General features: G+C 38.9%; 1 long non-coding RNA gene across 1 annotated transcript in view; it reads left to right on the top strand.

The window, feature by feature from the left end:
* LOC112923913 (uncharacterized) overlaps positions 1-3,261 on the top strand; it is a 37,899-nt gene extending 34,638 nt beyond the window's left edge. The window contains exon 3 of the long non-coding RNA XR_003235784.2: positions 39-3,261. This is a non-coding gene — a long non-coding RNA (uncharacterized lncRNA). The remainder of the gene's footprint in view (positions 1-38) is intronic.
* The last annotated feature ends 24,649 nt before the right edge of the window (positions 3,262-27,910 follow it).

The following is a 27,910-nucleotide window of genomic DNA, read 5'->3' as shown; positions in this document are numbered from 1 at the left end:
TGGCTTAACTTTTTAATCTTTGATTTATAATTTTACAGTTGCTGAGACGGGAAGGAAAACACTTCTTTGGAGGAGCATGACCTTTTCCGATATTGTTTCCCACCACTGCCACTGAACTTCCTGAATCTTGGCCCCAGACACCATCACCAAGAAGACCTTCTGGCTGGGCTACCTATCCCTTGAGAAAGGAGGAACATCAACTGCAGTTTCTCACTAGATTGCCTTCTTCATTTCAAGTAATGGCTGCCATCAGGGCCAGATTAAAGACAGACCAGCTGGACAACTGCTTGGAGGACGAAACCTATAAGGGCACCAAATTGTCCATAGAGTGCTGAAACATCCATGGAAATATAAAGATGGAAAATAATACTAGCACTTATTTTAGGGAGAATTCTGTGTGGAATTGGAAGGAATGTTTTGCTAAATTCCTAAGGAGTAGTAAGTAAGGAGTAATCAAATATAGAGGAGCATGGGGATGTTTTATTACAGGGCTTCTATTGGTCCTACTGAGATATATAATTTGGGTGCCCCATCTGGATTGTTTGTGACCATGGAGGGTAGGAAGACTACCCCAGTGGTTCTCATGCTTGGTTCTTCACCACACAGAACTTATTCTGTCCACAAACAAAGATCTGGCAAGTAGTGGTTTTAAGGAAACACCAATTTATTAGCCTACATATCTCCACACTTGTAGGGCTTGAAAATGAAAATGTAATCATAGACTTTCTTCCATTTCTAGGATGTTAGCCCTTAGTATATCTTCATTCACTTGAGGGTAAATATTAACTAATACAGTAGATCAAGTCAAATAAAGCTTGAACTCTTTGCCTATGGACTGGGTGATCATACTCTTGTGTTCATTTGATCAATGGAGACAGTAGATAGAGTTGAGATCTTTAAAAATATTTGGCTGAGGATGGTATTACTGGTAATTTGCAGATGAGGATGTCAAGAAACATTCTTAGAATCATGAAATATGGAACTGATTGTCACATTAAAAAATTCAACAAATAGTTAAGTATCTACTGGACACTGGAGACTTAGGTGTAAGACAGACATGCTTCTAGGGAGGCTGGATAGTGCAGTCGTTTGAGCATCTGACTCTTGACTTTGGCTCAGGTCATGATCTCAGTGTCATGAGATCAAGCCCTGCACTGGGCTCTGCACTGAGCATGGAGTCCGCTTGGGACTCCCACTCTCCCTCTGCCCCCCTTCACCTCCCAGTGCTCTCTCTCTCTCTCTCTTTCTCTCAAAAATAAATAAGGTAGACCTGTTCCCTACATCATAGAGCTTGCATTCTAGCTTTCTCTTGTATGTGAAGAACAGTGGCCACAACAAACAAATGAAAACAAAGATATTCTCAAGTCCAAGATTCCAATAAATATAGCAATTCTTATTGCCTTATCAAGCCTGGTGAGCATGCATTTATAAGACTTAAAAGTCTACATTCTATAAATACTCTCTAAACCTGCCTGGACTGTTTCCCTAGTGAGCTGTGTAAAATTCCATGGTGCCAGAGGAAGGGGTTAGGTTTAGTTAGGGCTTCTGGGGAGAGAGATCAAGCGACATGGGTCAGGAAATATGAAGGGATAGAATTCGAGAAACAGCTATTGCTTCTATTCTATGTGGGGAAATTGTAGGGTGAAAAATACTAGGCTGGGAACTGTGAAACCCAGATCTTTATTCTAATACTAATGACCTATGTGACTGTGGGCAAGTCATGTCACATTTCACTTGGAGGCCTCTTATGGTGATCCAAGACCCCTTCTAGCTCTAAAACTGCCAACATCAGGCCCCAGTCTACTGGAAAACTTGCCAGTTTCTAACTCAACTTTTCTTAAGCAGTTAGGTCAAGTAGATCTGCAATAGACACTTGACTGATTTTTTGTTTTGTTTTGTTTTGTTTTTAGAGGAGTAGGATACTATGAATCTGCTTCTCCCCTTAGGAGTTGAGCAGATTCTATAAACATTCCCTGTACAGCTCACAGAGGGTTTTACCCTCCTTTACAATTTCTTCTAGCTGTGTCTTTCTCCCTCTCCTTTCCTTGATCACACTTCCACTGAGCATATACCATGTGAAATGTACCAGATGTGTGCTAGGTTTGGAGATACAAACTAAACCTGACACTTTTCTACACTCCAGAAGCTTTCACATGAGAGAGTATAAAACCTTCTTCCTTTCATCTGCTGACTTTTCTTTTGATGAGAATCAATCATGTCCCAGGAGAGTGGCCCTACCAGGGTAACCAGTTCTAAGCCCATTCTTCTCAAGCAATTTTGAGTTGCCTTGGTATACACATCTAGGTAATCACTTAGACTAGGGTTACCATGAAAAGATCTATGTCCAGATACAAGGAAGAGAAAGTCATTTACTTCTTGGGATAAATCTGTAGAAGAATGGTCCTCTATACAGTGATGGCCCACTGTCTACCCCATCTCCTGCAACCATCTCTGCCCAGGCGGGGAGAATCTAAGTGACTACTTACCAAACTTTAAAAAAACCTCTTTCAATAAATAGACATCTTTCATGCATACTGCATTTCATATATTCATAATGGCTGGTGGCCTCTTTAAATACGTATATGTCTCAATATCAGATGGCTGATAGGACTTACAAGAGAAGGGAAACAAAGGGCTTGGTAACTCACATATGTGCAAAGTTGACCCTGCAATAACTGATAGCATTCAAATATTATAGTGAGTGTCACTTCAATTAAGCAGAAGTGGTATCAGTAAATTTACATAACTCTAAACATTCTAGTGGAAAAGGGCACGTTCTCCCCCCACCCCCATGCACTAAAAGAGCTGTAGCAGAAAAGGAAATGTTCTGTGGACCACCTCAGATTTCCAAATATGTGAATACTGGCCCTTGTGAAGGACAAAAACTACAGATGATGGGGTGGTCTTTCCAACTCCCATTTGCATAGTCTGAAATTTTATAGCTCTAGCCATTGACTCTAAGCCAATTTACATTTGTTTTCTTTATCCCTCTTGAGAGAAAATAAAAATCTTATTTTTCCAAGCAATTAAAACTCTTCTGCTTCAGCTAGAATGAAAGAATTAGGAGTTCTGTCTCCTTGTATATAATTGCATGTTTCATCTTTGTTGTTTAATGATTGACAGAAAACTGATAAACTCAGACATCTCTGAATCAGAGGTAAATGTACTCTCTTGGTGGCTCCATTGCTAATTTGTTTGACTATTTTGCAGCATTTCTTACTTTGTAATGGAAAGGTTTATTAAATATGAGGGGTGAAAAGCTTTCTGAATACTAATGAACTTATTTGCCAAAACTTAAATGTTCCTTCTTATCAGTGAGTACCTGTCTCACTTAACAGGATCCAAATTGAATAATGAAGAAAATTAGACTATATTCTGCCCTCAAGGGACGTTGTGTGTGAACTGTAATAGAATAGTGAGGAGGGAAAGGGGTCATGTTTTAGAAAAAAAGAGTAGAAGAATTGGATGGTATAAGAAAGGATTAATTCAGAGAAATCCACTTCTTTTCATACTCATAGTAATTTAATGAGCAAGATTTCCCACTGCACAAGTGATCTATACTTTTGGCTAGTTAAGAATGAGAGTAAAGTCATAATCATATGGCAATGCATGCTAGGTTTCTATGATTAAAATTTACCTTATTCCAGTGTAAGTCATCACATACCTGTGATGGAATAGGAAAATCAATAAGTTTGAAAAATGAATGCACATCTCCACAGGAGTACGATAATAGGGAGATAGAGTTTGAGAAATTGCCCCAATCTTGCCTTTTAGCATGGGGCAACGAGGCTGTCCCTTGATTAATATACATACTTCCATTGGCTGCCCTCTTAGACCAGGGACCCAGGATGGGAGAATGTCAGTAGCCATAAACTTAAATATGGTCAAAGACAGACTGTAGGTAGTAAATTAAAGTGATGCAGGGAAAATGAAAGAGAATGTGAAGATGAGACAGTGCAGGGGAGGGGTGGGAATTCATTCCTGGGAGGCACTTGAATAAGAAGGTATCCATTGAACAAGGAGGATGTAAGGAAAGGCCCCAAAGCAGAGAAAATAAAGGGAAGAATGAATGTTTCCAGAGTTTGCTAAAATTAATTATCCTGAGATTTCAGGAGAAAGAAAGGCAGATCAAAAGAAAGAGAAATCCCTGGAGCTGGTGAAATTTCAAAAACAAAACAAAACACAAAATTTTTTAAAACTAAAATCATACTCTTCTAGGAAAAGAGGCTGGGCATTAACAGAAAGTTTGATGACAGCAGGGTTTGTGTTTAGGGATTTGCTTTCAGTCTCTAAGAGAAGTTTTCTGTGACATAGATTCAAAAGACAATTTTTTTTTTTTTTTGCCATCATTTGGGACTTCAACTGCAAAAGGAAAAAAATGGCCAACACATCTCAGAAAAATACCAACGAACTGTGCAATATTTCATCTGAGATTTGTATTATCCCCAATTAAGTTTTTAAAAAAAAGAGAGAGAGACCTAGTGTATTTGATTGCCTCTGTGGGAAGGTTTGAGAATTATAAACTCAGATTTCTCTCTTGGAGTGAAAATTTGCTATTAAAAATTAAGTAAATAGAGAGTCTGGGGACATTAAGATTCATCTTCATCGTTTCAAATCATGATTCACTTCTTTGGAAGAAAAAGTTGGAAGTCAGAAAGTAGGAAGGAGGGGGGAAAGAGATCACTGATGGGGGGGTGAGCAAGAAGGGGGAATGAATACTGCAAACCCATTAAGACTACACAGTTTGTGGGAAAATGAACAATAGTTTGAAGGATAAGCAGATCATGGGGAATATGGGATAATAAGACATTTAAAGGTTTATTTTACTTATTTTAGAGGGAGAGAGCTCGAGCAGGGGGAGGGACAGAGGGAAAGGGAGAGAGAGAATCCAAGCAGACCCTCCACTGAGAACAGAGCCCGATGGGGGACTCAATCCCATAACCCACAGATCACGACCTGAGCTGATATCAAGGGTTGGACACTTAACCGACTAAGCCACCCAGGTGCCCCAAGAGATAATAAGACATTTAAATATAGGAAATTACTAGGCAAAGTGAGGATAAATGAGGAATTAATGTGGGAAGATGAGGAAAGGAGGAAGTAATTGGAATGGAAACAAAACATGACTAATGGCTGTAAAGGGCAAGTTTGGACTCTCAATGGCATGCCCCCTAACCTTTGGAGAGCACACACCATCTAGAAATAAAGGGGGGAAAGATGAAAGAGTTCATGGTTAACATGAACTCATGAGGACAGTAAAGGAAGCAATGTGCATCATCAGTCCTCAAGAACAAAAGCATTTCTGGAGCATTGTATTCATCTATGTTCTCCACTCCTCTATGAGCAGAATCATCTTCATCTACCTTTACAAAAGGTTGAATTATAAAATGAGTGCTATTAAAGGAAAGAAATGCTAAGCATTATTAGGAGAAGTTGAAGAAAAGATTTCACTGAGAGCAACTGTAGTGAGGACTAAGCAAGGAAAAAATTTTGAAATTCAGCCACTTAATGAAAGAACTGGGAGATAACTTACTCAAATAGAAATGTGGGCAGTGACAAGGGAGGAAGTTTTAACTGTTGTAAATATTTTAGAATATCTTCTTCCACGACATTTTTTTTTCTCATAGAAATGAGTGAGATTAAGTTAAAAGCTTCTGGGTATTGCTTTGAACACTTTGGATGAGAGGGTTTATAGTAACGCAAGTATTCCCAATAGTAGAAATCACATTAATTTTTCAAGAAGACTAATATCTGGAGCAGATCTAAATGCTTGTGATTATCCTTTTGCTTTCTTGTGTTTGTGCAGGGGATTCCTTTCAGCCAGACAGTACCAGACCCCCTTCGGAGGGAAGCTGATAAAGTAATTTAGGTGGAAAGGCCTAATGAGATAATGATGCTAAGGCCAGTTAACACCTAATAAGAACATAACCACCAGGGATGATATTGTTGCTTATTAATTATAATGATGATGTGGAGGAAAGAGACAAGGTGGCACTCATTTAGCAGAGAGCACTCAGGAGTAAAGCTGTTTTCCCCAAGGGCAAGATGCAGTCAGTTAGAGTGAGAAGTAGGGCAACATTTTGCAGAGTTGGAAATTTATGGCCATTGGGTTATGCCTGTGGCCGCAGAGCTAAAGACCAAGCAAGAGGTAACAGATGCCTTCCTGAGATGGCCTCAAGCTGGAGTGGAGATTGCTGTGGTTGGGGGCCAGGCCATGCATGCAGGCAGAGACTTCAGGCTGATTTTTGGGGACAGTCTGCTTGCCTTAGATTCCACAGTGGTCATTCGCAGGCAGACAGGCAGGTGTCCAGAACTGGACTGGGCATGCTTTCCATTTCCGCTCCACTCAATCCAGTGAATTAGACCCATGGGGCAACTCTACAATTGGTGTTAGAGCCCTGCCCTATCGAGGGAGTCCAGAAGGTCCTCTTTGGTCCTGTTTTTAGAGGCACAGATCTAACCTTCATCTGCTAATTTGAATTTAAGGTTGCTTGGTGTTAGTCACTGCCTCCATTCTGCTTCCTGAATTCCCTGTGGGCCTGGGCACCTGTGTGTTCACCCAGGGCAGGGGAACTGTAGTATCAATTCACTGCAGATACACTGTCTGCATTAATCACATGGCAGGAGTCAAGAATGTGAGGAACAAACAGTCATGTGAAAAAACAGATTTTGAAATCTTGTGTGTCATTAAGGGAGGTATAGAAACTTGAAATCCAGGACCAAACTTGGGGAGCAGATTTGTGGTACAGGAAAGACCTTGAAACTCTCTTTCTTATTCATTGTCTTTCCCCTCACAATGTGAGTCTCTATCTGGATCCTACGCCCTATGCCATCAGTCACTTCTCTCTGGGTCTGGAGATACTACATTTACAATGATGGGGTGGTTTTCCATACCTTACTGTGCTACTAATTTTATTAGCTGGATGAGCGCAATTTCACAGGATTTTCTTTGTTCTATGTGATGATGTCACTGACTCTGCCATAGAAAGGAAATAACATTCTCATCATTAACTTTTTAAAGCAAGTATATTTTATTTTTATTAAATGTGTGGTTTGAGAGTGGCAAGAAGTGAAAAGCACTGGACTGGAAGACAGAAGGTGTACCTCTAGTCCTGACTTTTATACATATCAGACCTGTAACCCTGGGTAAATCTTTTACTTTTGTGACCCTCGGCTTCCCTGTACATAAAATGAAGGGTTGGTAGGGATAATCTTTATGGTTTTATAGCCATTTCCAGCCTTCAAATTCCATATTTATTCATCTATGTTCATAAGAATCCTGTATCTATTAAATCTTTATGAGAAAGGTATTTGGTAAACTCATAGGATGATAAATATTGCCTTAAATCCATGATTCAGAATGAACAATAAAGGTTCAGGTTACCAATGAACCAATGGTAGAACTCTTTATCAAGCATTAACTATGTGGCAGCAACATGCCAACCTTACAGGCAAGTGCTTTACAGTTGAGCAAAAAAAGCTTGCAAAAAGTGAATTAGGTAATTCAGGATCATACAGTTAATAATGGGATGGAGCCAACATTCCAACCCAGATCTCCTGAAACCCTTGACCTTAATGACCGCTGTGTGTATCCCCCTCCTTTTAGAACCCAATACTTATGTCCCATACCTGAGAGCGCTGAAGTTTTCTTCAATCACAGGTTGTTCTTAACAGGTGATGGGAGGAAGGAGTGAGAAAGGAATGCTCTGAAAAATATCCCCAGTTGATCCTGATACACACATCTTTCTGCCTCTACATCCACTTTGAGATCTCACTTAGAGTCATACTACCATAATTACATAAACAGTAATTTAAGTAACTAGAAAACTTTCTGTCACACCAAGTTCTCATTTCTGCTTCTCTCAACATGGCTTTGAGATAGACAAGGGAATTGGACACAATTATTTCTCTTCCAAATGGGAAATTGAAACAAAGAGAATTGATTAATGCAACTTCATGTACCCAGTCCTGTCCCAGTATTGACATGAGAACTCACACCTTAAGACTCCAGCCACCACAAGATGTTGTCTTTTAGCCAATTCAATTAAAAATGTATTTTGTATAAAGGAAATACATTATTATGTTCCCTACTGGAGTTTCCTAGTAGATACATCATTTTGGTGACATTGTTTTATTTGGAATATCTGTAAAATCAGCATCTCTGAATAGTACCCGCTGCAATGGCCATTGACAAATAAATACCAAATGGAGGAGGCATTTCTATGGACAAAAAAAAAAAATGACTTTCTAAACCTTCACTGACTGGCCCCAGAAAGTGCATCAGCAAGGTTTTTAAGAGTTTTTAGGTACCCAAAACAGAGAGGGGCTTTTCATTGTTCATATTTTTTGAAAGTAACACAGAGAATTAATTTTCTCTGTAAACAAGAATTGCTGGCATCTAGAATTTCAAATTGCCTTTCAATAATTTATTTTAATGCCACACTTAGATTTAATCTTAATTCATGATTCTTTAGAATTTAAAATGCATTTGGTTTTTTTTCTATATTTGGGTTTCTTCTTCCTTTTGCTAAATAAATTCTAAATTCTTGCTCAATATGGTTGCATTTAGCTACCTGTGAAAAAACTAGAAATATACAGTTATAGGATTTGATTAAATAAAGATACAATAAAATGTAATATTGCCATTTAGAAGAACCAGGCAGCCTTATATGGAATGATATCCAAGATATATGGTTAAAATTTAAAAGGCAAGATATAGAACAGTAGGTATGGTAAGCTTCCACTTCTATAAATACAAATTATCTGTTTGTATACATTGCCTAGCTGTGGAAGGACATTTAAGGAACTGGTAATAGTGGTTGCCTCTGGGGAGAAAGTGACTGCTGGGGGATTGGAGGGAGATTCTATATATATGCTGTTGTCCCTTTTATATAGTGTATCACGTTCATGTACTACCTATTCATTTTTTTTTATAAAGAAGGAAGTAGAGCTATTTTTACTCATATGGAAAATACAAAAGACATATTGTTAGGTATAAAAAGCAAGTTGCAGAATAGTATGAAAAGTATATGATTTTATTTTTATAAAGTAGTAGTACATACATATATGTGTATGTACACATACACATCTGTAAGGATATGCACCAAATTGTTAACAGTGGTTCCCCCTAGGGAGTACAGTGTGAGAATGTAATGTGTGTGTGTGTGTGTGTGTGTGTGTGTATGCATGAACTTTTTATATCCTTTGTACTTCTATATTGTTTGGTTTTTTAATGAAAAGCACATACTAATTCACAAAAAAATAACCCATAAGACCCCAAACCAACCAAAGGGATTGCATTTGACTTTTACACATCTATACACAAAATTTCTCAGATCAGCCTTTCTGGTCAGCCATGTTTTGTTTTCTGAACTTTCTGTTCCTTTGTTTTTTTGTTTTTTTAAAAAGATTTTATTTATTTAATCATGAGAGATCCACAGAGAGAGGGAGAGAGGCACAGGCACAGGCAGAGGGAGAAGCAGGCTCCATGCAGGGAGCCCGACATGGGACTCGATCCTGGGTCTCCAGGATCTGGCCCTGGGCCAAGGGCAGCACTAAACCGCTGAGCCACCAGGCTGCCCTTTCTGTTCCTTTGTTTTTGCTGTCCTACATCCCCCTTTTCAATAGGACCCAGCCACGGTCATGACCAAGAAATCATAGTAATACTGCTGATAGATCCTCTCTTAACTTCTTTCCCTTTAATCAATCCAGAACTATGCAGCTAAAATCCTCATTCCCACTTTAGAGACTTCAATCAGGTTTAAATCTATCTACTCCTTTCAATATAATTTCATGCTTTCTGGATCATTCCTATCACCATAGTTCCAATATGGTTTGTTAAGTTTTATTTTTTTTTGAGGTTTTTATATCTAAAAGTAAATTTACTCAGATTTTAGAATTGGTTTAAGTTTTAGTGGTGAAAACTCCACTTAATCTTTCTGAACTCCACACCCCTCCAAATACTGTCTCGTTTCTCTGAACTTGATAGCAATTTTCCTCAAGAAAGTTGGCCTTTCTTTTGTAAAGATACTTCTCCACCATTCATTTTGGAAACCACTCCTCTTTCAGTCCTACCACTCTCTGCCTTGCCAAAGTGACGTAGGGTATTTACTAGCCAAATCCAGGAGTAATTTTCAGTCCTCATCTTTGCTACCTCTTACGTCATTGGTTGCAGTTGATCTCTTTCTCCTTCTTGAAATACTTTCTCTCTTGGCCTTCTGGGCACCTCTTTCTTGGATCTCCTTCTACCTCATGATTTGCTTCCTCTTAGTTTCTTTTTTATCCTATTTGCTTTGAAATATCAGCACTATTATCAGCACTGTTCAATGCTCAGTTCTTGAGCGTCCTGCCTTCTCCATTTAAATTCCTTCCCCTGGCAATCTCATGTAGCGCCTTGACTTTGAATCCGATTTCCATTCTGATGTCTTCCAAGTTTTATGTCCAAACCCCAACCTTGCCCTAAACTACAAACCCCTTGTCTTCTTGGCACTATTTAGCTTTTATTGGGCATCTTGAATTTAGCATGTATGAAAAAGATAGACCTCATCATCCTTTCCATATCAGTAAATGGCAAGTCAATTGAAACTTTACTTTTAAGATAAGTCTTAAATCTGATTATTTTCACTACTACCACCATTAAACCCCCACTCCAAGCCTCAGTGTCACTCACTTGTATTAGTTCAATAATGTTTTGGATGATTATGCATCAACATAGGTTCATCAGTTGTAACAAATGTACCACTCTGGTGAGGGATGTTGATAATGGGTGAGGCTGTGCATGTGCAGTGTGGGTGGAGGGTATATAAGAAGTCTCTGTAACTTTCCCTCAATTTTTCTGTGAACCTAAAACTTCTCTTAAACAAGAAAAAAAACATTTTAAAACCCTTAAAAAATATATAAATGAGATTATGTCACTGCTCTGTTCAAAACCCTACAATGGGCCTCATCTCACTGTCAGTGAAATCCAAAGTCCTTACTATGGACTTCAAGGCCTATAATGTTCCTTATACTCACCCTACATCTCTGATCTTATCCTCTACCACTACCCGTTTACTGTTCTCATGCTACATTGATCTCCTTCTGGTTTTTGAACATACCAAGAATGCTCTCACTTCTGTGACTATGCACTTGCTCTATGTAATGTCTGTCTGGAATATTCTTTTCTTTGATATCCATATGGCTAGGTTCTCTCTCTTCAATTTGTCCAAATGTCACCATATCAGAGAGCCTTCCTTGAACACCTTTAGAATAGCATTTTTCTCACTTACTCTGTCCCTTTACCCTGCTCTCTTTTTCTTCTGAGGAATTACCATCATCTGAAGCATTATATATCTATTTGACCATTATGTTCTTATCATACATAATAAGCACTGGAATTTAGTTCCATGAGAATAGGAACCTTGTCTAGTTAACCATAACATCCTCAACATTTAGAAGAATTATTGTTACAGAGAAGAATTCTTAAAAAATATTCGCTAAAGGAACATTGAGAGGTTCACTATTCCTCCTGCAGCATATTCAAATTACATGGAATTTGCCTTAAGACATTTATTTCTCCATCTCAACTTTCTCGTTTTTTTCTTTTTAAAATTTTGTTTTAACTTTTAATTTTGAAATAATTATAGACTCAAGTATTTGCAAACAGTACACAGAAATTCCACATACTCTTTATCCATCTTTATCCTATTTGTTTTAAAGATTTTATTTATATATTCATGAGAGACACACAGAGAGAGAGTCAGAGACATAGGCAGAGGGAGAAGCATTTCCCTGAGGGGAGCCTGATATGGGATTTGATCCCAGGACCCCGGGATCACAACCTGAGCCAAAGGCAGATGCTCAACCAGTGAGCCACTCAGATGCGCCCAGTAAATCCTTTCCTTTTTTTAAAAAAAATATTTATTTATTTGTTCATGAGACACACACACAGAGAGAGAGAGAGAGAGAGAGAGAGAGAGAGAGAGAGAGGCAGAGACATAGGCAGAGGGAAAAGCAGGCTCCATGCAGGGAGCCCAATGTGGGACTCGATCCTGGGACTCCAGGATCATGCCCTGGGCTGAGGAGAGGTACTAAACTGCTTAGCCACCCCGGTATCCCTTCCTCCCAGGGAAGGCCTTTTTAAACAGGCCTTCAGAACTCTTTCATCTCATTTCATAGTCAAGCCATTGGTAAACTTTCTTCAATACCAAGATCAAATCCCTTCTCAAAGATGAGTAGTACTCAAGAGAGAGATAGAGTACTTCAATTAAATGGGGGAAATGTTTTATCTTATTTTAAGATTATTTATTTATTTGGGAGGTAGAGAAAGAGTGAGAGAGCACACAAGCAGACGGAGGGGCAAAGGGAAAGGGAGAAGCTGCTTTCTGCTGAACAGGGAGCCTGATCCCAGCACTCTGAGATACTGACATGTGCCAAAGGCAGACTTTTAACCAACTGAGCCACCCAAGCACCCTTGTTTTATCTTTTTTTTAATATTAATAATCCAGAAGAGAAAAGTCTTTTCATCTCTTAAGTTTGCAGGTCCTATAGAAGAGGCCTTCTCTCTTGTAAGTTCTTTTTTTTTTTTAAGATTTTATTTATTTATTCATGAGAGACACAGAGAGAGAGGCAGATACATAGGGAGGGGGAAAAGTAGACTTCTCGCAGGGAGCCCAATATGGGACTCGGTCCCAGGACCCCGGGATCATGCGCTGAGCCAAAGGCAGATGCTCAACCACTGAGCCACTCAGGTACCCTGCTCCTGTTGGTTCTGAATAGCAATTTGTTTGCTGTGATTTCTAAAAACAGGTGAAATGATAATTTGTTGACTCTAGTGTGTACTCATTTATCTCTTGTATGCAACTATTTAGGAAGAGTTGAATAAAAACAAATATGTGATTTCCTATATATGTTCACATTTCTTTTAAAGAAATTATCCTGCAGAAAACCTGTCACTCATTTATTCAATAAATATTTATTGTGTACCTACTATGTGCCAAAGTCCATGCCAACAATGGTATTTTATCTCCCAAGATGATCTAGGAAGAGCATCACCTCTAAGCCACTAAAAGTACTAAAAGATAGGTGGAAAACTCCTCCTGTCTTCAGGTAAATAGGTTACTCTCCATGGAATGGGCATTCATATTCAGGAGACAAGGGGATTATTGTGCTTTAATAACTGGTTTCCAGGGCTAAAAAAATCAGTGTCCCTTTCAATATACTTGAAATATATAAAATAACCTATCATTTGAGAAAATAAGATGCACTGATTTGGTGATCAGTAAAAAGAGGACACACCTGGGACATGGCTAGCCTCTACAGTTAAAATGAGCATGTATTAAACGCCTTATAAATGCCTTCTTCAAGTAAAACATTAATGAGAAACCTTCCCCATGTCAGTGTTCTTCAGTAATCAAATCTCCTTCCCAGTATTAGCAGGGTGATCATTCACCTTGTTTGTCTGAAATGTCCCAGTTCACACCTGTTGTTCCAGCATAATTGTTAACTGCACCTCCTTTCACTCTGTAAAGTATCTTGATTTGGACGATAAATTACATGGTCAATCTAAGCATTAAGGTCTCTGGGATAAATGATCAAGGCGCCATTCCTATTTATTGGTATTACCTTGTCACAAGCTGTAAAAACAGTTTTCTTTTTGATTGTTTCTTCCTGAGTTGTCACAAAGACCTTCACATAAAATCACTCCATCCCATTAAAGCAATTATTGAACACCCCCCTTCAGTAATGACCACTTGTTTTAGTTTTCTTCCTCAGATTCCAAAGACCAAATGCAGACATCACTTTTCTGGGTCAGCATCATAATTGTTCAGAGGCACAGCCTTGCACAGAGAAAATTTTGTCTATCGAATCCATAAGAATCTTAAAAAGGCATTTTGCCTTGGTAACATTATCTGGTAGAAAGAGTCTGTGATTGACTACTAATTTGAGCCCAGAAAAAAATGGAAAGCTCAACATTTCAATTGAAATTACATTTCAATGGAACATGTATATTTCTGGACCAAGATACCTAATGTCTCTAGAATGCTACTAGGGAATAAGTAATAGAAAGGCGAATTTGGGTGGCCTCCTTAGATATAATCTCTGTTAAAACTATTTAATCTCGGTGATTCACAAGGAAAGCCTTTCTTGAGTTGAAGAATGGAATGAAATTTCTGGGATTACATGTTTCTACAAGTATATTTTTTGGCCAAATCTAGTAGCAGCACCTTCATTGATTCATTAATTTTGGGAAACTGATCACTTGTTTTTCTAATTGAAGGCTGTGTCCTCACAGCACCAAAGCACCCAATCAATTGGATGTTTAAGAAGGTCACTTTTTAGAAATGTGGGATTAAAAAAGTGAGGGGACTGAATTGTTTTTACCTAATTGTTTTACTGTTTCTTAACCCATCTGTAAATGGTGTTGCTGCTTTTTGCCCTCCTGATGATTGTGAGGAGAGTAAGTTACATACTTAATAAAACATTATGAATATTTGGGATAACAGAAGCAGAATGACTTTATCATTCCTGTTTGTAGTTTGCTTTAAAAATTGAGTTGGATGAAGCAAAGTGGCTGAAATGTGTTTTTTCTTTCCTTTTTTCCTTCTCTACTTAAAATGAAAGCATATCTTTAAAAAATATTATTACTGAGACAGTCAGCTTTATTGTATGACACAGATAGACCCTGAGATATCAACTACACTCTGTTGTTTTTGTTTTTTAAAAACTCTATGCTTTTATCAAAATTAAGAATTTCATCAAATTTTATCAAAATTAAGGATCAGGAACACTGGTTTCTTAAAAACTTTCTTAACCCAATGGACTAGATTAAGCTAAAGAAAAATTTCCCTGATAATTATTCCTTTTCCTATTTCAGGCATCAAGTCTACTTCACTCACTCTACCTCATCTGTACCCCTAGAAAACCCATTGCAAAACCCAGAGAGCCTCCTGTCTTAGGAGTTAAAGATAGCTCCTTTCCCAGTAGTTCCTGGGCCTGTTTGTGAAATATGGTCTTGGCAATTGCCCCAAAAGTCTCAGAGTCCTCAGTACATGATCTGGAAGTAGTGCCATCAGGTGGTTGGAGGGGCTAGGGTGATAGACCAGGCTCTGGTCTTCCAGATAATCATTCCATTGGGATTATCTTAATAGGTCATATTATATATTGTATTCGAAAAATACCTGCAGTTCTCTTAAAGGATAAAAGACCTGCAAAAAAGAAGGTAAATAATAATGACTTATTCCTAATTATGGGACAGGAAATACCCAGAAAATATGTGTCTTCTTTTGGCAAGGTTATGCTGAGGAGCTTGTGCACATCTCTGCAATTCTCAAGAGATTTACTTGCTATGTCTCAGCCAACAGTATGACAAGAATTTACTGATGTGCCAAGATGAGAGCTTGGGTGTCAGAATTGGGAGATCTGAGACGTGATCATTTGGTTGAAGGATTCTAGGTTCCCTGAACACTCTTGTTCCATGAGTGGTTTGAGAAAAGACCTTAGACATTATCACGGCAAATGGGATATTGGGTCAGGGGGGCAGAGAGCAAGGGGGGTATGTGTTTGTAGTGGAAGGGTGACATTTTTCACAATATATTTTGCTGGAAGGTCTACACTTCAGCAGGACCAGGTTTAGGAAATGCTGGTAAGTGGTTCTTTAGCAATATTTGCTTACTTTGGAATCATTCTTCCTCTCTACTTTTCCTGCCTACGGGTGTAATTTTGTAATCTGCTTACCCAAGGTCCCCTCACTGTGGCCCTCACCTGAGCTGACATGTTCTGGACCTTGTCCACTCCTTATGTTGGCCAAACTTCCTATCAAGTTCTATCCAATGTCCCATTCCCACCGGATATTTATTTCTGCTTTCCAAGGGAGCAGGAGGTCATCTGGTAATTTAGTTAGAATGAAAGTAGAAAGAGTAAAAGCAGTTTAATAGGTTGTCCCTTGTACAATGCAAGGAGAACGTTGAGGTTTATTTACACTTCCATGGGGAGAAGCAGCATTTTAACTTAAAGATAAGAGCTTTCAGCAGTGAAGTTTCAGGAACTATGTTTTCAATTAATGGGAGTAATATTTTGGGGACATGGACACATTTTTTAGCACTCTTAAAATCATGCATGGATAAACACCTATTCTGAGTAGGGAAGGCCCAGCCCGTGAGCTTGGGAGAATCCAATTATCTGTTTTGCATAGCCTGGTTTCATCACTGTTGAGGGAGGAGGTGCTGGTAGGAAGCCAGGCCACCTGAGAACGTGCCTAACTGCTCTGTCAACAGGAAGACCAAGGTACATATCTTTCTGGGAGTGTGGGGGAGAAGGGCTGGCACGGAGAGAGGGTGCTTGGCACCCTTCCCACATGCACATGTACCCTCACCCAGGCACTCCTGGCCTCACCCCGCGGTTTGCCTACAGGCTGATTCCTAAAAGATCAGAAAGACAAATGATTCAGAAGTGCCTGCAGCTGATTCCTACTTAGAATATGTAATCTCACAATCCGTGCCTGTTTTCTTTTAAATGTTTATACGCCTCTGATCAAATCTTCACTGCGCTGTCCCTTTGAAAACAGCAGCACTGCTTTATTTCTGATTACATAACGACTTAAGCCAAATAACTTTTTTTTTTTTAGCCAAATAACTTTAAAAAAATGCCCACAGCAGTTTTTATTTGACACTGTTTATGTTTCATTTTTGCTATCCAAAATCTTGCTAATCCAAGATTTTCTGAATATCTTCGTAATTTAGCCAGGACACATTCACTGATTATTCACTGGGCAGGGCTCTGATTTAAAGTCTTAGAAAAATTTTGCATGTGACTTTAGAGTGATTTTCAGTGAGGATCAAGAGCACCGTTGTTGGTTGCTAATAATTATGTGGCTTCTATAGGTAAACGTATGTCTTTCACATGCATAAATGCACACAGGGCATAGGATTTCCAGCATGTGTAGGTGAACACAAACACACAGGCACACACACACACACACACACAGTATGCACCAGTGAATCTCTTGTCTTCATTTACTACCTGTTTTCTCATTTGAAGTAACTTCTCCACTTCTCCTATTGCTATTAAATAATAACAATTTCGGAAAGATGCTTGAACAAAACAACCTAAAGTTATAATTGTTCAGTTTTTGAAAAGAATGGCATTGCAATTAGACACACACAGCTCAAGAAGGATTTTTCTGGGAAAGTGATGAGGTAAATACATTTTATTTTGTGTTTTTTAAAATTTTATTTTCAAGTAAACTACACCCAACATAGGGCTCAAACTCAGAACCGGAGATCAGGAGCTCCATTCCCTACCAACTGAGCCAGCCAGGTGCCTCGAGGTAAATACATTTTAGGACTTAATAAACAGCTTTTTTATTAGCAAAAGAGTAAATAGGGAGTTTTATCATTCCTCTACATGATGATAAAGCATGAAGAAATGCCATTCCGAAGGTTTTTTTCCCCCAAAGGCAATGCAGATCTGTGTGCGTGAGACTACGCCATTCTTGCTGTTTCCTTCTATTAAAACCACAATATTAACTCTGTCAAGAGATTTTTATAGTGGTGTGCGAAGCTGCAATGATGTTAAATTCACAAAGCTCTCAGTAAAACTGAGTGGGGGGGAACATCTATGAGAAATAAACTAAAAAGACTAAGACAATTTTAAATTAGGTTCAAGGCTACCCCCTTCTAGAGAGGAAGTTATTGGTTATCATTATTGTACCCTATTTAAAAAATTTCCATACCATGAAGTCACTAATTGATAATAACAGATAACACTTTTGAGTACTGACTCTGTTCAAGAGCCATGCTTAGCACTTTACTTCCTTTGTTCTCATTTGAGCCTCATAATTTTCCTGTGGATGAAACTATTGCTATGCCCATCTTAACAGGTGTGTGTGTGCATTTTGGAAACATGTAGGTGTAACAGCCCTTACATAGAACATGTGAACTTGAAGTTCTCCTGAACAGATCTAAGTGACTTCCACGGGAGCTGTGTCAGGATATGTAGAGAGGGTGATTTTTTTTTCCTTCAAGTCACTATTGATGTGCTCCATGGCATCATGATGTTTCTAAGCATGTGCACATGTGCAGCACACATTTCAGCTTTTGTCACCAGTTTTTTCCCCTTTTCTAGTCCCTTCATATTTATGATGGGCAAATCTTCTCACTTTGAAGTCTCTTGCCCTGGAATCTCTTTTCTAGTAAAATCTCATGGTAGTTCATATTTCTCAGGAAGTCACCTTTAGAAGTTTCAGAGGGATGTTAACTTTTTAAAACACAAACACACAAAAAGTCTTATACTTCCATGAGAGAAATGTTATGCCTCCCAGTACCATCTTTCCAGGGATGCCCAGCCCATGAAGGCTAATGCACTGTAGCCAAGACCCCACCCTGTTCCTTTTCTGTCTTTCTTGTGGCTTCGGGTCTTTACAGCTTTTGCATCTCTTTGCCCGGCTCTGAGATCAGGCTCCCTGACACTGTAACTCTGTGTTGCTTGGAGAGGCAACTTAAAATATACAATCTCCAGACGGGAATGATTTAGCAAAATTAAAAACAGACAAGGGGCAGAGAAGGCGGGAGGTGTCAAATGTTCCTTCTACCCCACTATCAGTTTGATGTGGTGGCCTTGTTCCTACCTAGTCCCCCTTCATGCTGTCCACTGCCCACAGTTAAAATGCCTGAAATGTTAACACAATACACATGGATAGAGATATGTATTCCCTTCCTCCTGCCTCCTAACCCGGAGTTAAAACTCCCACAGAGTTTTAATTGTGTCTTATTTCAACTTAATTTTGCTTCACCCTTAGGATGAAAGAGACTTGTTTCAATACATCTCAAGAGATATTATAAAACATATAAGTACTTGAAAATCTGCTTAGCCATCTCCAAAAAAAATCATTACTTTTGGTGTATATTGAGTGTTTGCTTTTAAAGTGAGCTTCCCTCCTCTTTTAAGCACAAACATGGTCATATTGATGAGGTGATATCAAAGTTGCTGTTATAATGCACACTCTTATTCATTATTAATGCACATGAGTAAATAGAATCTCTGCTCTGGTTAGAAACAAATCTAATAGAAAACAGGCAAAAGAGGTATGGATAGAGAAGCAATATCATGTAACATATTCTTTCCTCAGTCCCTGCCTGGGGCAAGATAAGGAGTCTGGCAGTTCAGTAGTGCTGGGAGGTCTTATTACAAATGAAGAATTTCCCAGTTATCACAGATCTTAAAATCCCCGTGGTTCAATGAGATCCATTAAGGCATCACTGGGCTCAAGGCGAAGACTCATGTGGAGATGGGATGGCTATCTCTGAATGCAGATATAGTTATTAAGAAGCCCAGGAGAACTACCATTTTCTTCATAGCATTGCTCCACTGTTTTCAGATCTTATGTTCATTTTCTTTCTTTCTCTCTTTCTTCTTTCTCCTTCTTCCTTCCTTTTTTCCTTCCTTTTTTTTTTCTTAAGGAGTCTCCACGCCCAGCATGGGGCTTGAGCTCATGTCCCTGAGATGAAGAGTTGCATGCTCTACCACCCCATAGATCTTATATTCATTTTAAAATCTATACCAGGTAAAAGGCTGGCACAGGTTAAGCTGCATCTAATCTCTATTATGCCTACTGAGCATAGCCATAGTATGTACTTCTGGTTGTATTAAGCTGTGACCAACGTTCAAGGTGGTTTTAAACACTGTTTCGGAGTTCTAGTGGGGGTGAGACCTTGTATCCTGCTCTTGTTTTATTTATTTACTTATTTTTTTGTTAGTACCTTCCATGACTTTCTGCAAGATATGACCCATGGAATCCTGTAGTACAAAAACGATAAGATGTTTGGTGTCTTTCATTTTCTGCAAATAGTCTGTATTTACAATACTACTCTAGTGGTTTCTGACTACCGCTCAGGGTGATTTTGCTTAGCCTAGCGGAATGTCCTGGAAACTACTGGCAGTGATTTAGCCTCCAAAATTGGAACGCGTTAGTAGAGACAGAAAGCCTATGAACAAATAGTGGGTGTGAGCCAGAGTAAATAAGTGTGGTTCATGAGCTGTGGTTAGAAATGTCTCTCTTTCAGTATGCAGGGCAAAACTTTTGCCAGAATTTGCCATAAAGTCATCACACAAAGCAGTTTTTCCTCTCAGTAAGACAGACTCAATGAAAGAGGGCTGCTAATCTCACAATCAACTGCTGGGGCTGCAGTCACAGGCCTTTCTTACCCTGCCTACTCCTACTGCCAAGCCTCTGTGAAAAAGAATGAAATCCACAAGGGAGTGAGGAGGAGGTAGGAAGGGTTGGAAGAGGAAAGACTCTTTGTAACGCTGAAAGCTCCTCCCAGGATCTCATAACAAACCACAGAGTCAGTTTGCTTCCTCTCTTTTCCAAACCTAAACTTGGCCCTTCCTGTATAACTCCTTCGAAACACTTGGTGAGGCTATCATTACTGGGTGAAGTATTAAGACACCTTCCTCTGCAGTGATCTGTTGGAGGTTCAGAGGCTGAAGGAGACAGACATATATGGTTTTCACTTTACGCTGCTTGCATTTTCCTTTAGAACTTAACTCCTTGACCACACATTACAGAAGGATTTAGTACATTTGGATTGGAAGAACATGATTTCTGGTGCAGTGTGCATGCTTGCCCTCTGAGCTTGGAGTCTGGTTTCATGCAGTTTTTTATTCCTGTGTAGACTGTGCAGTCTTAGCAACCACTGAAACCCAAGAAGAAACTTTTTTTTTTTTAAACTGAAGAAGCCATTAATCAATACTCCATAAGACTCATTCACTGCGGGGATATTGTAGGGCATGTATAGTTTACCCTTAAAGAAGGAAGTTGATGAGAGACATCATTTTACAAAGCCTTTTTACGATCAACATTGTCATCATATCATAAAAGAGTAAAATAAGGGTAAATATTTTAGAAAAGCCTCAGGTATGACAACTTTGGGAATAAAAGAATTCTGAAGTGCTATTTCTGCACTAGTTAACAAATTTCCTAATTTATTCCAGTAATTATGGATCCCATATTTAAATTCAACCAGTATTCATTGGACACCCACTATGCACCAGGCATTATGCTAGGTGCCAAGAATACAAAGACGAAGAATAGAGCAAATCTACCAAAATGTTGACAACTGTCAGTTCTAAGTGGTGGAACTTAAGTCTTTGCACTCTGTTCAATTTAGAAAATTAAAAGAAATGTCTTTTTTTTCCCAAAAAGAAAGAAAGAAAAAGAGTCTCTCCAAGAGCTCATAGTTGATGAATATGGCAATGAGTGACCCAATGAGTTAAATACAGTGATAAGCAGAATGATAGAGGGATGCTCAGAGATGGCACAGTTTCCTTAGCACAGCAGTGCTGAGTAGGATATGAATCTGGCATTCTACCCTGGAGGGATGAGAACTAGTTTAAGAGAAAAGTCAAGCTCTGTTTTAGACTCTCTGTCTTGCTTATGCATGTGATTACAAATTGTTTAATCTCTCTAACTTATAGCTTCTTTCCCTATCACATGGGGATAATACTCTTTGTCTTATTTGGTTTTAGGATTGTTGGGAGGATTAAATGTGAAAATAAATATTAAAGGGCCAAAACAGGCAACTGGGTGGCTCAGTTGGTTAAGTGTCTGCCTTCGGCTCAGGTCATGATCTTAGAGTCCTGGGTTTGAGCCCAGGTCAGGCTTCCTGCTCAGTAGGGAGTCTGCTCCTTTCTCTGCCTCCCCCCACCTTTCCTCTAATCCCCCCTCCCTGCCTCGTGCATGTGTGTTCTCTCTCTCTCTCTCTCTCTCAAATAGAAATATTAAAATATTTTAATAAAAGGGCCAAAAGTATTGTGACATAATGTGAATATAAGATGTTATTATTATCATTGGTCTCAGAGCCTTAAGCCTTACTTGCTGAACAAACCTACATAGCCAACAGCAGTTTGTCATATATATCAAATATATATTTGACTATAGAAAGTTATGCTTCATTTTTCTTTCATCTGAATATCTGCAAACACTTCCTCCAAAGTCCCATAGCCAAGGACTCTGAGGTCCTTAAAGGAGAAACAACTAGGCTCATATTGAATGGGTCCAGTCCTTAGCTGGGAGAATCAATAGGCTTTTACTTTGTGAAGTTGGAAGGCAGAATGACCTTGTGGAATAAGCATGGGCTTTGAAAAAAATGGACTCGTGGTATCTTAACATCACTGCATCTTAACTTTTCCTTCTCTGGTGGGATAATAATGCCTACCTCAAGGTTTTCTTAAGATTAAATAAGTGTGTGAAATAGTTGGAACATGGTAGCCACTCAATAAATGTAGCCCTTTCCCTAAGCATTGACCCATAGTGATCCCAAATTTTATTTCACATTGCTCAAGCCCCCTTCTTACATGAACAGATGATAAGAAATAAAATAATCCAAGTAGATATTTTGACATGAAAATTTAAGTCATAATAAATGGAAAGGAAAAATGGAAAAGGGAAAATGGAAGGAAATTTGCATTCACCACACAAAATTAATTGATGTGGGGGTTCTGCGTTGGCCCAAGTACTAAGTGAATGGTACAGTAAGTGGGAACTTCTAGGAACTGAGTAGGATTTGCTTAAACTTTAAACTGGGCATTCTAATCTTGCTTTTGGTGTTTTTTTTTTTTTTTTTGACTCCCAACTCATTCCTCCAAATTTCACTCCAACAAATGGCAAACATTTTTTCCTTCCAATGTCCAATCCCTTTAAAGCTCACCTTAATGTCATTTTGTGCTGGCTCCAGCAGATGCAGTAAAAATTTTGTTGGCCAAACTTCTGCAAGGAGTCCTGCAATATCATATGGCTTCTCACCTGCTGCTTGCCTCCTGTCAGTCACAAAAAAACAGGATAACCTGTATTCAAAATGCATAGGCAAAGCAAACAAACAAAAACCAAACCAACCAAACAACAACACCGAACTACTGGAAGGACAGAAAGATTTCATGGTGTATGTATCATTTCTATCCAAGGTTCTGAAAATTCTGCTATACTGTCACTGCTATATTCGCCCTTATGGCACCATCCTCCCCAGCGGAGGATGACAGCCTAGTTTAAGAACGGAAAGATGCATTCCACATGACAAACATTCAGTTCTCTTCAAAATGGTTTAAATTTTTAAAATCTTTCTCAATTTAGTGATTTTTTTACCAGTAGAAATACATTTTCCTTATCCCACCAACTTTTTTCTAAGAATTTCACTCTAGATTACATATTAGCAAAGAACTGTAAGATCTGAAGAAGTACAGCAGATTCAAAACTTAGCCATCATTATTTTGAAAATTTCAGTCATGTCATAGGAACACATTAAAAAACTCAGTTAATGAATCTTCATGTCTTTTAAAATCCCCTACCAATATTGGGGAGAGAAAGAAGGTAGTATAGAACCTGGTAAAAACAAAGTACCAGATTATATTGGAACAGGCTAAATAATAAGCTATTGGTTTGTTCAAACTGGAGTCAGCAAATAAGATGGTTTTGGCAAAGGAGAATTCACACACACACATCTTTACCTGTATTTATTTCCTCTATCTCTCCTGTCCTTGCTTGATCTGGTGTGCTTCCAGTATTTAGAATATCTGCCTCTCTATTTATTGTGGTACAAAACTATTAGACTATTTCAAGGCATAAGAGAAACACAATTGAGAAATGGTGTAAATCAAATGGATACACCTTTCTGACTTGAAATGTGGGCAGGGTGTCTGGACACTGTCAGAGCATTGTAACCCATATCTCAAAGTGACTTTGTTATATGAAAGGAGTTAAATTTTTTTCCTCTTTGTAACCTTGCAAAATTTCCACATTAAAAAGCAATCACATCTTTCAAACTGGAAATGATTGTGTTTGGCACTACAGCCTCTGGTGTAATGGGTTGAGCTTGTTTTCACTAAAACGAAATAAGCTTTCAAAATAAATCATCTGTAACAACATTCTACCCCCAAATCATATAATCCTATTAACAGAGGGTTTTGGGTTTTTTTTCATTGTCACTGGGCTGACAAGATTGGCCAAGTTTCAGCATGGAGAAACAGAAAGCTTTGGAGGATCTGGCCAACACAAGGAGAGATACCCAACTTCTGTCTTGCCAGGGCTTAATGAGCCTTTAAATACAATCATCTATGTTTCACCTCCACCTAACGTGTTTCATAGGCAACATGGTTACCCAGTCACTCAGCAATTCAAGCCACTCAACGAATAGTCCAGCTGGGACAACCAAAGGACAGTGGCTTACCATGGCTATTCCAGTGAATAAGACCTTTACCAAAATTACGTAAGAGCGCCAATGTGCTGAACGAAAATGTATCCCAAGTGGCTGCTTTGCCAGAAGTGTAAATTATGTGGCAATATCTCAAAGAGGACCTTATAATTTCAGATTTCTCAGGAAAGAATATTTTCCTTTGAGGGTACAAAGAAGAAAAAGAAACATCTTACAACAACCAGTAGATTTGTTTTCTTCTGCCAGCAGGAAGAAAGAACTCCTAGAAAATGTTTAGGGAATTCCCAGACAAAACGTACTATTCAGTTTGGTCTTTGCCTCTTGCAAACAGTATGAGGCATGATTTACATTTGGGTTTATCAGTCAGGGAACTGACAGTTTATGAGCAAAATGCTAAAGCAGCTGGAAGCTGTGATCAATTTATAACTTTCCATAATATGTGACAGATCACAAATTTTGTATGCCCTAACCAGGTTCTATCCTGGATAGGGTGCTTCATTTGGGGCTGAAGTTTGCAGACAGTACACTTTGTTTCTCTGGAGAATCCTCCTTCAGGTCAGTCTTTGAGGGAAAGCTTTTCCTTTGAGCCAGTATCTTCTGGCACAACATGTATACGTAAGGCTTCAGAGCAATTCAGTTCTTTAGAGTAAACGCAAAGTTGGTGTTGGTGTGATCTTGTCTTTCAGAAAGCTTCCCCAAGGATAGAGGTTCACATGAGATTCCTTGGTTTTCACCTTTTCTTTCTCTGTTACAGAATGGCTGACTCTGACTCTGGAATCAGTTCTGGGTTTGGATTCTGTCTCAGTTTCTTGTTAGCCTAATGAACTTGGCAAGGCATTTAACCTTGTTAAGCCTCAGTTTCTACCTCTATTGAAATGGTATAATAATAATATTGCCTTGCATAAAGAATTATTGTGGGGATCAAATACTACCTGGAAATTAGCAGTTACCCCTCCTCTTAAAATAATTAAGACCATTTTGTATAAAGTTAATTCACTACATGAGTGAACAAGAGCAGATAGTAGAAATAAACAATTTTATAATCTCAAGTCTCTGAAAGCATTTCTCTCAAACTTTTATTATAATAAAAAAGGGTAATTAGATGCAAATGGAGAGTTCTAGATGTTCATCATTTGCCTCCCATGAATTCCCTAGAGATAGAGTGGTTTTCTTACATTACAGATTAAACAGTAAGAGTTGATTGATTTCCTAGACCACAAAAAAAGCAGCAGTTTTCTATGGGAAGTTACTTTTGGGTCTGAACTAGTTTTAGATAAACTGGCAAGGATCACAGAGCTTGAATGAATGATAATTGGCTTTTGTAAGATCTCCCACTGTTTAAAATTTTTTGGTCGTTATTTCAAACCAGTGAAAATGGAAGTTACATTAAAGAAAGAAGGTTGTTTCTCTTTTGGCAAAAAGTTCAGTAGCTATGCTGAAGTGAATGAACACTTTTTTTCCCTCCATGTAAGGCCTTTAGCCATAAGGAAATGAGCCACACAGCTTATGGAGATTTACTTTTTTAAAAAAAAAGTATTATCGAAAAAAATTTAAAAAACCAAAAAAGTATTATCTTCCTAGGAGAGAAATTTATGTATATAATTCTATCAGAATATAAACAATTATATTTAAAGGGATGGTTGCAGCATTCTTTCTGTGATCATTTGTGAAGTTATTCTTATTTTCATTCTTTTCCAATGACTGAAATGCTTGTCTCTATGCAGTCTACATCCAAAACATATTTTGATTTTAAAAGCATTCTTTGTGTGTTTGGAGATATGAGCAAACAAATGTATACTTTGATTTAAAAATGGTTAGTTGTACATAAACCGATCAGACTTTGACAAATAATTTTTTTCTTTTTTTAAATTTTATTTTTATTTATTTATTTTTAATAATAAATTTATTTTTTATCGGTGTTCAATTTGCCAACATACAGAATAACACCCAGTGCTCATCCCGTCAAGTGCCCCCCTCAGTGCCCGCCACCCAGTCACCTCCACCCACCGCCCTCCTCCCCTTCCACCACCCCTAGTTCGTTTCCCAGAGTTAGGAGTCTTCCATGTTCTGTCTCCCTTTCTGATATTTCCCACTTATTTTTTCTCCTTTCCCCTTTATTCCCTTTCACTATTATTTATATTCCCCAAATGAATGAGACCATATAATGTTTGTCCTTCTCCAATTGACTTATTTCACTCAGCATAATACCCTCCAGTTCCATCCACGTCGAAGCAAATGGTGGGTATTTGTCATTTCTAATTGCTGAGTAATTTTCCATTATATACGTAGACCACATCTTCTTTATCCATTCATCTTCCGATGGACACCGAGGCTCCTTCCACAGTTTGGCTATTGTGGACATTGCTGCTAGAAACATGGGGGTGCAGGTGTCCCTGCGTTTCATTGCATCTGTACCTTTGGGGTAAATCCCCAGCAGTGCAATTGCTGGGTCGTAGGGCAGATCTAATTTTAACTCTTTGAGGAACCTCCACACAGTTTTCCAGAGTGGCTGTACCAGTTCACATTCTCACCAACAGTGCAAGAAGGTCCCTTTTCTCCGCATCCTCTCCAACATCTGTGGTTTCTTTTTTTCTTTTTCTTTTTTTTTTAATGATAGTCACACAGAGCGGGGGGGGGGGGGGGGTGAGGCAGAGACACAGGCAGAGGGAGAAGCAGGCTCCATGCACTGGGAGCCCGACGTGGGATTCGATCCCGGGTCTCCAGGATCACGCCCCGGGCCAAAGGCAGGCACTAAACCGCTGCGCCACCCAGGGATCCCCATTTGTGGTTTCCTGCCTTGTTAATTTTCCCCATTCTCACTGGTGTGAGGTGGTATCTCGTTTTGGTTTTGATTTGTATTTCCCTGATGGCAAGTGATGCAGAGCATTTTCTTTCTTTTTTTTTTTTTTAATTTAATTTTATTTATTTATGATAGGCACACAGTGAGAGAGAGAGAGGCAGAGACACAGGCAGAGGGAGAAGCAGGCTCCATGCACCGGGAGCCTGACGTGGGATTCGATCCCGAGTCTCCAGGATCGCGCCCTGGGCCAAAGGCAGGCGCCAAACCGCTGCGCCACCCAGGGAACCCTGCAGAGCATTTTCTCATGTGCATGTTGGCCATGTCTATGTCTTCCTCTGTGAGATTTCTGTTCATGTCTTTTGCCCATTTCATGATTGGATTGTTTGTTTCTTTGGTGTTGAGTTTAATAAGTTCTTTATAGATCTTGGAAACTAGCCCTTTATCTGATACGTCATTTGCAAATACCTTCTCCCATTCTGTAGGTTGTCTTTTAGTTTTGTTGACTGTATCCTTTGCTGTGCAAAAGCTTCTTATCTTGATGAAGTCCCAATAGTTCATTTTTGCTTTTGTTTCTTTTGCCTTTGTGGATGTATCTTGCAAGAAGTTACTGTGGCCGAGTTCAAAAAGGGTGTTGCCTGTGTTCTCCTCTAGGATTTTGATGGAATCTTGTCTCACATTTAGATCTTTTATCCATTTTGAGTTTATCTTTGTGTATGGTGCAAGAGAGTGGTCTAGTTTCATTCTTCTGCATGTGGATGTCCAATTTTCCCAACACCATTTATTGAAGAGACTGTCTTTCTTCCAGTGGATAGTCTTTCCTCCTTTGTCGAATATTAGTTGACCATAAAGTTGAGGGTCCCCTTCTGGATTCTCTATTCTGTTCCATTGATCTATGTGTCTGTTTTTGTGACAAATAACTTCTTTTGAA

The sequence above is a fragment of the Vulpes vulpes genome, chromosome 7 (genome assembly GCF_048418805.1).
Source record: "Vulpes vulpes isolate BD-2025 chromosome 7, VulVul3, whole genome shotgun sequence".
Lineage (NCBI taxonomy): Eukaryota > Metazoa > Chordata > Mammalia > Carnivora > Canidae > Vulpes > Vulpes vulpes.
The sequence above is the reverse complement of the archived record's forward strand: the minus strand, read 5'-3'. Positions and strand labels throughout refer to the sequence as shown.